Source organism: Alosa alosa, chromosome 4, assembly GCF_017589495.1.
Source record: "Alosa alosa isolate M-15738 ecotype Scorff River chromosome 4, AALO_Geno_1.1, whole genome shotgun sequence".
In the NCBI taxonomy this organism is placed as follows: domain Eukaryota; kingdom Metazoa; phylum Chordata; class Actinopteri; order Clupeiformes; family Clupeidae; genus Alosa; species Alosa alosa.
Genome location: NC_063192.1, coordinates 36,653,517 through 36,665,128, shown reverse-complemented (window position 1 = coordinate 36,665,128; position 11,612 = coordinate 36,653,517). Strand labels below are relative to the sequence as shown.

At 43.5% G+C, this 11,612-nt stretch overlaps 1 long non-coding RNA gene across 1 annotated transcript; it reads left to right on the top strand.

Moving 5' to 3' along the window:
- Positions 1 to 833: 833 nt before the first annotated feature.
- LOC125293762 lies at positions 834 to 1,621 on the top strand. Its single transcript, XR_007193418.1, has 3 exons — positions 834 to 850; positions 1,138 to 1,196; positions 1,582 to 1,621. It is a non-coding gene; the product is annotated as an uncharacterized LOC125293762 (long non-coding RNA).
- The last annotated feature ends 9,991 nt before the right edge of the window (positions 1,622 to 11,612 follow it).

Sequence of the window (11,612 nt, the reverse complement as noted above, 5' to 3'; positions counted from 1 at the left end):
AGAACAGAAGAGCATTGGGTAAATCATTCCACCAACAAGGAATCAGTCTTGACTGACCTCATAGTGACCAGTGTTGATGTAGGGCCAACACATCAGACACTCATCAGAGGACCGCCGCAGTGGACGAGGGGGGGTAGAGCTGGACCATGGAATTAAGATAGCAGCGTCCTGCAAAGTGTGCTGTAGGCCAGAGAGAGGGATTTGAATTGACCTCTAAAGGCCAATAGGCTACAGTATATCTCTAAAACAGTTATGTGCTTTGGGTGCTCGGAGGAGTTAAAAAAAAAAAAAAAAAAAAAAAAAATTATATAAAAAATAAAAACAAAAATATATATATGTAAATGAGACCTTTTACATAGTTTCACTGACAAACCATCATGGCTATGTGGGTGTTTGTAGTTTGTAGTGGTCAACATTAGATGTCGCCATTGGGTTGATTTTCTAAAAGTGCTAATATCATGCAATGGTATTTGTAAATGCATAGAAAATTGCTAAATCTTTATATTTCACAGCCTGATATTCTCACTCCTTGGTACAGTGGCTCCGTTGTACACACAAACACTGCATGAAGGAAATGAATGAATTATAATAATATAATAATATTTATTTATAGCACTTTTCAAGCATTGAGCACAAAGTGCTTACAGACAAATGTAACAGGTCACATTTCTATTGTTTTATAATTACACAAAGATGGTTTTTGCCTTGACACACTGCCTTGTATCGCCAGTACAGTGAGAGTCCTAGTGGGCCTCCGTAGTCTCCCGCCCCCTCTAATGTATCAATTTTTCATATTCATATTTCGCTGTGCCCTTCACCTCTTCCCTGTCTCTGTCACTTTGGGGAAGAGGTATGTTATCTGTCTATCCCTCCTTTCATATTATATTAAATATCTTCACCCTATACTGTCTTTCACTACTATTATAACTATCACTTTACCTATATTTACTTTCTGTACACTTTGTTTTATCTATTATGGAGCTTTCTTGTTTATTTCTTTATATTTTGTACTTTCGTGTCACATGGTGTAAAATGAACCTGTGACTAGCCTGTGGCTGTAGCCTGTACCCTGTATAATGCTACTGTATGTTGTTAGCGATCGCTAGTACTTAGCATGCTATTTATAATTCACCACAGGAGTTGGGGGAAGGAGAACCTACTGCCTGCTTCACTGTATTGTCCCTATTGTTTTGCAGGTGTGTCATTGTTTTCTGTTTGGTTATCACTTTGTCATGGTGTTATTTTGCTTGTAACCTTGTACAGTTAATTAGCATGCTAGCTCCCGCTAGCGTAGTTGCTAACTAAGTTAGCCATACTAGCTAGCTACTTCCATTAGGTCTCTATCAGGAGCTAGGCTAGGTAGCATAGTTTAATGGTTAAATCCTAGCGACTAGTTGTGTTAACCTTTTAAATGTAATGATTGATGTTACTTTTATTTTATATCTTGTATTTTGTATTTAGTATGTTTTGTGTGGGTTACTTGTGCTTTTTGGCCCTGTCTCTGTCACTTTGGGGAAGAGGAGTTGGGTGAAGGAGAACCTACTGCCTGCTTCACTGTATTGTCCCTATTGTTTTGCAGAGAGAATAAAAGCCCGCGAATACATCGTCATCCCGTGTCACGTCAGTCACTCAAAAACAGCAAATCACAACGCAGAGTGTATTCCACCGGTCACACAAACATGAAGAGCATTTTTTCTATGCACAGAGTGCAACAAAAGTGCTTCACACACAAGACCCAAACAAACAAATAACAAAAATGCAAAAACGGAGCGACGTAATCGCCAGCGTACCCGTCACACGTGAAACATACAACATGTGAAACATTCAAGACGGATAACAAACAAAAACAAATAATAAAATAAATAATTAAGACATTTTAAAAAGAAAACTCATGTTAACTTAGTCCAGTTGGTTGCATCTAGTTAACCGGCTGAATAGTCCAAGGGCAATGATGAAGGCGCACAGCTGTGTCCAACCCGGAGGATTTAACGTTTTCCTGGCAGTCTGGAGAGCACTGGAAGCAATGAACAGTCTGAAGTCGTAGATGATCCTACAGATCAGCAACTTGGTGAACATTGACAGCGACCGTTTGTTGTTCAGTGAGATCACTGTCGTCAGAGTTCTTTAAACTTCCTTCTAACGTTAACGTTAGCCTACTCAATCCAGACTCCAGGCAGCAGAGCATGGCAGCTCGCAGGTCAATCCAGTGGTCGCGGCAGCGGAGAAATCCCTTTCCGTTCACGGATTGAGTACACCAGAGGCCCAGGACAAAAGCCAACGTTAGCCATGGCTAGGTCCTCAGCCCTTAACGTCACAGCATCAACAGACTTGTCAGCAAGTAAAGGACTAAGAATAACACAAAAATTACCCAAAAATAACGGAAATAAAGAGAGAATACATTTAACTAGACAAAAAATACAAAAAAAAAACAGAACATTGCATAAAATTACGAACATTACATAAAAACAAACAAAAACATGATGCCAGACGGAGCGGCGTGTCTCGCCAGCGTCCCCGTAACCCAGAATTGAGTAAAATCGTGAAACAGAAGCTGGAGACACAGAGAGAGCATGTTGGTGTCGGGGGACATGGACTTAACACGAGATACAGTGAAAAATAACAATCTTATGAGATGAAATAAAATAAAAAAAATTGACCTGCCTCCCAAGTAGAGAAAATGATTATTAGTTTTTATGAATTGAAAGCATAACATGGATTGGGACAGCTCTGGGATTGGGACTGTTAGTGAAATCAGCGCTGGGTTTGAGTACCCCCCTCCTCCTCCAATAGGATCACAGCACTGGGTTTGAGTACCCCCCTCCTCCTCCAATATTATTATTACATTTAGCATATGTTAGCTATATTACAAGGGATCACATTGTCCCTGGAGCAATAGGATCACAGCACTGGGTTTGAGTACCCCCCCCCTCCTCCAATAGGATCACAGAACTGGGTTTGAGTACCATTCCCCCCTCCTCCAATAGGATCACAGCTGGGTTGAGTACCCCCCAACATACTTTGCACGTGACGTCACAACCACTGGCTGGCGGGCAAGAACGTCGTTCTCCAGCAACAGTGAGACAACAACTATGGATACAGGCTATCAGACGTGAAATCGTTTCAGGAAATGGGACCTGGCAACCTTCACAGTATAGGCCCTACACGTCTGTGCAGTGATCATTTCATCAAAGGTAATTTCAACATTTGTTTGAATACAATGGGTGTATGATCATGTAATTAATCGTGTCTTAAGTTACCCTGTAGTTTCATCAATCAACACTACCAGCTGTGGGCAGCCGTGGCCCACTGGTTAGCACTCTGGACTTGTAACCGGAGGGTTGCTGGTTCGAGCCCCGACCAGTGGGCCGCGGCTGAAGTGCCCTTGAGCAAGGCACCTAACCCCTCACTGCTCCCCGAGCGCAGCCGTTGAAGCAGGCAGCTCACTGCACCGGGATTAGTGTGTGCTTCACCTCACTGTGTGTTCACTGTGTGCTGTTTGTGTTTCACTAATTCACCGATTGGGTTAAATGCAGAGACCAAATTTCCCTCACGGGATCAAAAAAGTATATATACTTATACTTATACAGCTGGTTCCGCGAGTCAGCTGTTTGTGTTATGAGTCTAAGCTAGGCTGTCGTCTTTTGCTAACAACAACAAAAGTTGTGTGATAGGTTGTTTTGAGGTTTGTGATATCTATGGTTTTCAATGAGAACGAGATGACCCAACAGTAGAGCTAGATTATTTACGGAGGAATTATTACTGCTCGATTATTAAAAAAAAAAAAAAAAACTTGTCTGCTTCACACAATTTAGCTAGTTAATCCTTGTCCCTTATGCAGGTAGCTTGCTAACAGACTTGATAGTTACTAGAAAGACCTGGAACTAACATTACAGGACTCAATGTTGAAAATACCCAAAACCTATCTATCTATTATATTATCTTATTTTATTATTTCGGGTGCCAAATCTGATGACCCACTGTCCCCTGATTGGGTTCCGTCTGTCTCCTCTCACACCCCTGCCACCAAAAGGAGGAAAAGGGAGAAAGACATGGAAAGCTTGTCCCATCATTTTTATTTTGGCCACAGAGAGAAGAGCTTCGGCTGTCAATGCCCATGATATTTAGACAAACTTACCTTAGATGTGCCTGCATAATTGATTGTTTCGAATTTTTTATAGAAAAACCCAAAGACTTAGAAGCAAGAGCACAAACATATTCGACCTATAAACATCATCACACCATGAAATACCTAATAGGCATATCCCCACAAGGAACAGTCATATTCATATCTAAGGGTTGGGGAGGCTGAACAACAGTTTTAGACAAAGTAGTCCATGTGTATTGTGCCCTTACAAATGTGGCACCCTCAATCATTCCTTCTGGTTAAATACTACAATAATACAGTGTAAATATGCAATGATTTATTTATACAAACATACACTGTAAATTATAATAATAATGAATATATGACATTTTATATATTACAATAATACATGTATTACATTTTCACTTTAAATACCTTTGTGCATTGTATTTATTTGTATTCATCTGTTTTATTTATCTATGTATGTGCGTTTTATTTATTTATTGAATAAATCTGTAATTGTCTGTCTAACAGTGCAAAATGCAGCACTTTTCATTTGTTTTCTTTGTGCACGCTTGCGTTTTGCCAATTCCTGTTTGCAGACACTGCACCTCCAATTCAAAAGACTAAGATCAGTAGTCTGCAAACAACTTCTGTGCATGTACAGTCTCTTACAGATTCCTGATGTACACTACATGTGAGCACACTTCACCTGACCCGGCCATACAGGTGCAGTGGCCAAATCGAATCAGTCCCTCCTTTTCCACAGCAACCCAAGTTGTCAGAGGCGATTCATTCAAGCTGTAGGAATGATGTACCTAACATAGAAAAATGTTTTAGTTAGATAAAGTATATCATTCACAAGCACAGTAACATTAGCCTACAACAGATTTTTTTAAAGCTACACATTTCTTTCCTTTTTTTAATTAGGTTACCATATATGTTTACATGTGGCATCAATGGATGTGGGTAGACACATCAGACGAACTGCAAGCCGTGCATCCAGCTGGGTTTCACTTCTAAGTGACGGTCATGAAGTCTCCTGTCATAGAGACAGTTGACATAATGGATCATTTCAGATTTATGATTCGCTGAAGTTATGTTTCATGTCAATCGTGTAATCTTAACTAAACGTGCTTACACGTTCGCCAGTAGGTGGGGAGAACGCGTTATCATCTGTACATGATTTGATATATGAGAAGAAGAGTACATGGTGAATGAATGACACGTTACTGTTGTACTGCGTCTATTTATTACTTACAGTTACTTTGCATGCATACTATCGTACACTTATTACTACTACATTACAACCTAACAGGATTATACGCATTTCGCATTTTTTGTGCGGTGTAAGGTGACGGATTCTCTATAACATATGTAAATATCTCCAAACTCCAAGTCTGGTAGAGACTTTGCCAGCTTCAAAGCAATGAAAACATCAGCGGGTGCTGTGTAATGTTATGGATCACACGTTCCGAGTATGTCAATCGTTTCTTGATATCTATTTGAACATTTGGTGACATATGGTCTAAATAGTTAATTGATTGTAGTATTGGAAATCTGCAATTCCCCTGGCTGGCCACTGTTCGTCGCCATTTTGTTAGCGTTTCTTGCCCGCCAGGTATCCATGGTAATCACGTGACTGCAAAGTATGAATAGGATCACAGTGAATGGGAACAAATTGCTGCAGTTTGTAAAGAGGTATTTTCAGAATTTCATAGATTGGGCATGAGGCACATTCTAAATCTCTCTCTCTCTCACACACACACACACACACACACACTTAGTTTATCTGCAGAAGGCTGCTGACATTTGGTATGGCAGCCACGTCAATGCCGAGGCAACCGCAGCTGGGCATAAAGGGTGTGTGTGTGTGTGTGTGTGTGTGTGTGTGTGCGTGTGTGTGTTTGTGGGGGTGTGTGTGTGGTGTGTGTGTATGTGGAGGCTCTTCTCTGTCTCATCTCAATAGCTTGACATTTCGCCAACACTTTCAATCAGGGGCAGGAGACAGCGCCCGGTCACACTGTGAATGGAATCTTAATCTGTTGCCACCCAGTTTATGTTTCCGCCTTTTCCTGCTCTTTGCCTCTCCAGCACGTCTTGTCCAGCTCGTCCTCTCCAGCACGTCCTGTCCAGCTCGTCCTGTCCAGCACGTCCTGTCCAGCTCGTCCTCTCCAGCACGTCCTGTCCAGCTCGTCCTCTCGTCCTCTCCAGCCTTCTGGGGGACCCGGTGACAGAGACAACGACCTGCAGATTTGTAATTAAAGATGTCAGTGGGGGAGATACAAGCAGGTTGCACCTACGTCACACACACACACACACACACACACACACACACACTGGCATTAACACAGTGTATCCAATCCTTTCCCAGGGACAGGCTAGCAGTCCTGCAGTTCTCTGTGTGTGTGTGTTTTAACGGTTTCAACACCGTGGACCCGACGTAGCTCAGTAGCTCTCTCTGAAATGAGTCCTTCACAATGTGTGTCTGTTGAGTAAAACAATGTTAATGTTTTTAGGAAAGGAGAGAACATGCTTTTTTTGCAGAATTAATTAATGAAATTCATGAAACAAACATATTTGTCATTACCAAAAAAATGGTTTGATGTTAAGTAAATTCTTCTTTGAAACAAGACTAGGACTATTGCCCATCTACGGACTATTGCCTATCTGCGGACTATTGCCTATCTGCGGACTATTGCCTATCGTAATTGTTCAAATGCAGTCCGTGGTGAAGGAGAGAAAAAGAGAAGGAGAGTATGAGCACATTGAGAGTGACACATGGCTCAGATCAGCACTGTCCAACAAATCAATCCCTTCAGCTGACATCCCCAGGTACACCATCTCCGAGCCTCAAGGCAAGAGCCAACGTGTGTCCTCTACTTAATCTGAACCCAATTTCCACCCTCCAAACAAGATAAATCACAGCGTGTGTGCCCACAGCCCTAGCTCTGAGCTGGAGGTCCTCTGTCATAATTAGTTTGGTGGAGCTGACAGGATATGGCTCTGTGAGCTTTGTGAGTGTGTGTGTGTGTATCATTACGGAGCTTTGTGAGTGTGTGTGTATCATTACGAAGCTCTCTGACAGAAACACCTGTGATTGTGCCACAGCCCAAAAATCTGTCACTCCATTTTTGTTTAAAATCCCAAAATTGAACATGCCACTGAAAAGGCTTTGATGTCCCGTTTTAAAGGGATGATATAGCCAGGCTATGGATGATATGCTCTGCTGCTCTTTTGATAAATCGTTTTAAAGGGATGATATGCTCTGTTGCTCTTTAAAGGGATGATATGCTCTGTTGCTCTTTTGAGAAATCGTTTTAAAGGGATGATATGCTCTGCTGCTCTTTTGATAAATCGTTTTAAAGGGATGATATGCTCTGTTGCTCTTTAAAGGGATGATATGCTCTGTTGCTCTTTTGAGAAATCGTTTTAAAGGGATAATATGCTCTGCTGCTCTTTAAAGGGATGATATGCTCTGCTGCTCTTTAAAGGGATGATAGGCTCTGTTGCTCTTTTGAGAAATCGTTTTAAAGGGATGATATGCTCTGCTGCTCTTTAAAGGGATGATATGCTCTGTTGCTCTTTTGATAAATCGTTTTAAAGGGATGATATGCTCTGCTGCTCTTTTGATAAATCGTTTTAAAGGGATGATATGCTCTGTTGCTCTTTAAAAGGATGATATGCTCTGCTGCTCTTTTGATAAGTCGTTTTAAAGGGATGATATGTTCTGTTGCTCTTTTGATAAATCATTTTAAAGGGATGATATGCTCTGTTGCCCTTTTTGATAAATCGTTTTAAAGGGATGATATGCTCTGTTGCTCTTTAAAGGGATGATATGCTCTGTTGCTCTTTAAAAGGATGATATGCTCTGCTGCTCTTTTGATAAATCGTTTTAAAGGGATGATATGCTCTGCTGCTCTTTTGATAAATCTTCAACAGATGATGGTGAAGACTGGCCTTGTGTTGCATTTAATGTCTACATGGTTATCCCAGGCCTAGTAATGCGGTTTTGGTCATGTGACATGCTCTGTTTTATGAAGGTGCTCCTCTCGGGAAGGAAAGGACATTTTCCAGGGATGATATGCCTGATTGCCCTTTTTGATAAATCGTTTTAAAGGGATGATATGCTCTGTTGCTCTTTAAAGGGATGATATGCTCTGTTGCTCTTTAAAAAGGATGATATGCTCTGCTGCTCTTTTGATAAATCGTTTTAAAGGGATGATATGCTCTTTTGATAAATCTTCAACAGATGATGGTGAAGACTGGCCTTGTGTTGCATTTAATGTCTACATGGTTATCTTGGTTTTGGTCATGTGACATGCTCTGGAAGGTGCTCCTCTAAAGGGAAGGAAAGGACCTTATTCCAGGTGAGGATGGCGAGAAAGGACCTTATTCCAGGTGAGGATGGCGGCCTGATCAGGCTTAAGGGAAAGGACCTTATTCCAGGTGAGGATGAAGGGCCTGATCAGAGAAGGAAAGGACCTTATTCCAGGTGAGGATGAGCGGCCTGATCAGAGCGGGCGAAAGGACCTATTCCAGGTGAGGAAGGACCTAAGGAAAGGACCTTATTCCAGGTGAGGATGAGCGCCTGATCAGAGCGAAGGGAAAGGAGATTCCAGGTGAGGATGAGCGGCCTGATCAGAGCGAAGGAAAGGACCTTATTCCAGGTGAGGATTAGCGGCCTGATCAGAGCGAAGGAAAGGACCTTATTCCAGGTGAGGATGAGCGGCCTGATCAGAGCGAAGGAAAGGACCTTATTCCAGGTGAGGATGAGCGGCCTGATCAGAGCGAAGGAAAGGACCTTATTCCAGGTGAGGATGAGCGGCCTGATCAGAGCGTGGCGTTGGAGGCGCGCTGTGATGAGGAGAGCTGTTGTGTTGTGTGTGCCAGAGCGGACGTAGCCGACTGGTTTACGGGAGATGAGGCCAGAGCGGACGTGCAGTAGCCGACTGGTTTACGGGAGATGAGGCCAGAGCGAACGCTGGTTTAGGGGAGATGAGGCCAGAGCGGAGCCGCTGGACGCCCACTGGACTGCCGTTTGTTTTGGTCCCTTTCAGAGCTGATAATGGACCTGCACAGTGCGGAAGCTCAAAGGCTGGAGGACCAAACTGCCCTCACACTCACCCACACACACACCCGTACACACACACACACCCACTAGTCGCACACACACCCACACGCACCCACACACACATGCACACGCACACACTCACCCACACCCTCACGCCTCTCCTTTATGTTTTATTTCTGTGACTGAGATACAGTATGTGCATATTCTGTTGCTCAAAGATGTGTGAAATAACCGGTTCTGGTTTCACTGGTTTCAGTATTGCAGCCCTTATATTCATGGGTTTCATCAGGTCCCTTTCCACAGGTGTGTAAAATCAAGCACCTAGATTATGAAGAGGCTATGCTAATGTGGTGGGGCTATGCTATTCTGGAGGGGCTATGCTAATGTGGTGGGGCTATGCTATTCTGGAGGGGCTATGCTAATCTAGTGGGGCTGTGCTATTCTGGAGGGGCTATGCTAATCTGGTGGGGCTATGCTAATCTGACCACAGCACCCCCACACACCCCGAGCCCATCATCTCAACATCTCCTCCAGCCATGCCTTCCCCTGGACAAAAACTGAGTGAGTGAGGGCCATGAACTGAACAGACAGCCAACTGGAGACAGCCCTGCAGCCATTCGTGCCGGCAACAATCACTCAGATGTGGGACAGAGGCAAGGACACAAAAACAAAAATGTTTGCCATAAGATAAAAGGGATTGTGCTGAAGCAAATGCTTTGTCCATTAATGGGCTTTCTTACGGTGTACGATCTGTAGACCTGGACAATGTGAGACACTAGGCTTCTGTGACAGAACTCTTGGGTAATGGCATAGAAAATGTAATCACAAGGGCTGGACTTCCTATTTGTCACCATGATCTGAGAGCGATAAGCCCGAGCGTTGCAGAACAGATCACGGCAGGCTCTCCAAGGTCACAAGATGGAGAGCAAACCTAAAGTGGAGGCACCGCTGCACTGGCTGTGATGGCTGCACTGGCTGCGATGGCTGTGATGGCTGCGCTGGCTGCACTGGCTGCGATGGCTGCAGGAGTGTACAAGTGAGTTTGGGGAGGCTGTTGAGACCTCTTATGAGTCTAATCCATCCACACTGAAACACTTCCAAAAGCCTGCAGCCCTGGATGATGCCAGTGGGGCTGCAGGGTCACTTCATCTGCTGTCCCTGGAGAGTTATGGGAAAGCGGATGATTTGGGGCATGGCGAGAGTTTATAGTTGTCAAGTCAAGTCAAGTCAAGTTTATTTATATAGCACATTTCATACACAGAGATCACAACACAACAGAGTTGTGTTGGAAAAAAATGGAATTTTTTATTTTTAACTGGGCTATTTGCTAGTTACAGTGTGTAACCCGCGTTGTGTTGAACCTGCGCGATTCAGTCCTGCACACGCCTGGACTCGAACCCGCGAACAGCAGCACCTCGGATCGGGAGGCGAGCGCGCTAACAATTGAGCCAATAGCCCAGGCTACTGGCTCGCATGCCAGCAGCACTCTTGAGGCGTCGGGGAGTGAGGTTTACCAACGTTCCACAAGCAGTTGACAGTGCTTCACTTTTTCCACATTTTGTTACGTTTCAGACTCATCTTAAAATGGATTCAATTAATTTATTTCTCATCAATCAACACACAACACTCCACAAAAAAACAGGTGTTTGGAGTGTTTTGTAAATGTATAAAAAATAAAAGACTGAAATATTCCGTTTACATAAGTATTCAGACCCTTTGTTATGATGCTTGTAATTGACCTCTGGTCAGTGGTCCTTGAGATGCTTCTACAACTTGATTGGAGTCCATCTGTGCCTAAATTAATTTACTAGACATTATTAGGAGAGGCACACATCTCTTTATATAATGTCTCACAGTTGATGGCGTATGTCAGAGTAAATCAAGCCACGATGGTCACTATGAATGAGATCCAGAGTTCCTTTGAGAGGATGAGAGAAGCGTAAAGAAGGACCATCATCAGTGCAGCTCTCCACCAATCAGGCCTTACAGTCTTACATCAGTGCAGCACTCCACCAATCAGGCCTTACATCAGTGCAGCACTCCACCAATCAGGCCTTACAGTCTTACATCAGTGCAGCTCTCCACCAATCAGGCCTTACAGTCTTACATCAGTGCAGCACTCCACCAATCAGGCCTTACATCAGTGCAGCACTCCACCAATCAGGCCTTACAGTCTTACATCAGTGCAGCACTCCACCAATCAGGCCTTACATCAGTGCAGCACTCCACCAATCAGACCTTACAGTCTTACATCAGTGCAGCACTCCACCAATCAGACCTTACAGTCTTACATCAGTGCAGCACTCCACCAATCAGGCCTTACATCAGTGCAGCACTCCACCAATCAGGCCTTACAGTCTTACATCAGTGCAGCACTCCACCAATCAGGCCTTACAGTCTTACATCAGTGCAGCACTCCACCAATCAGGCCTTACATCAGTGCAGCTCTCCACC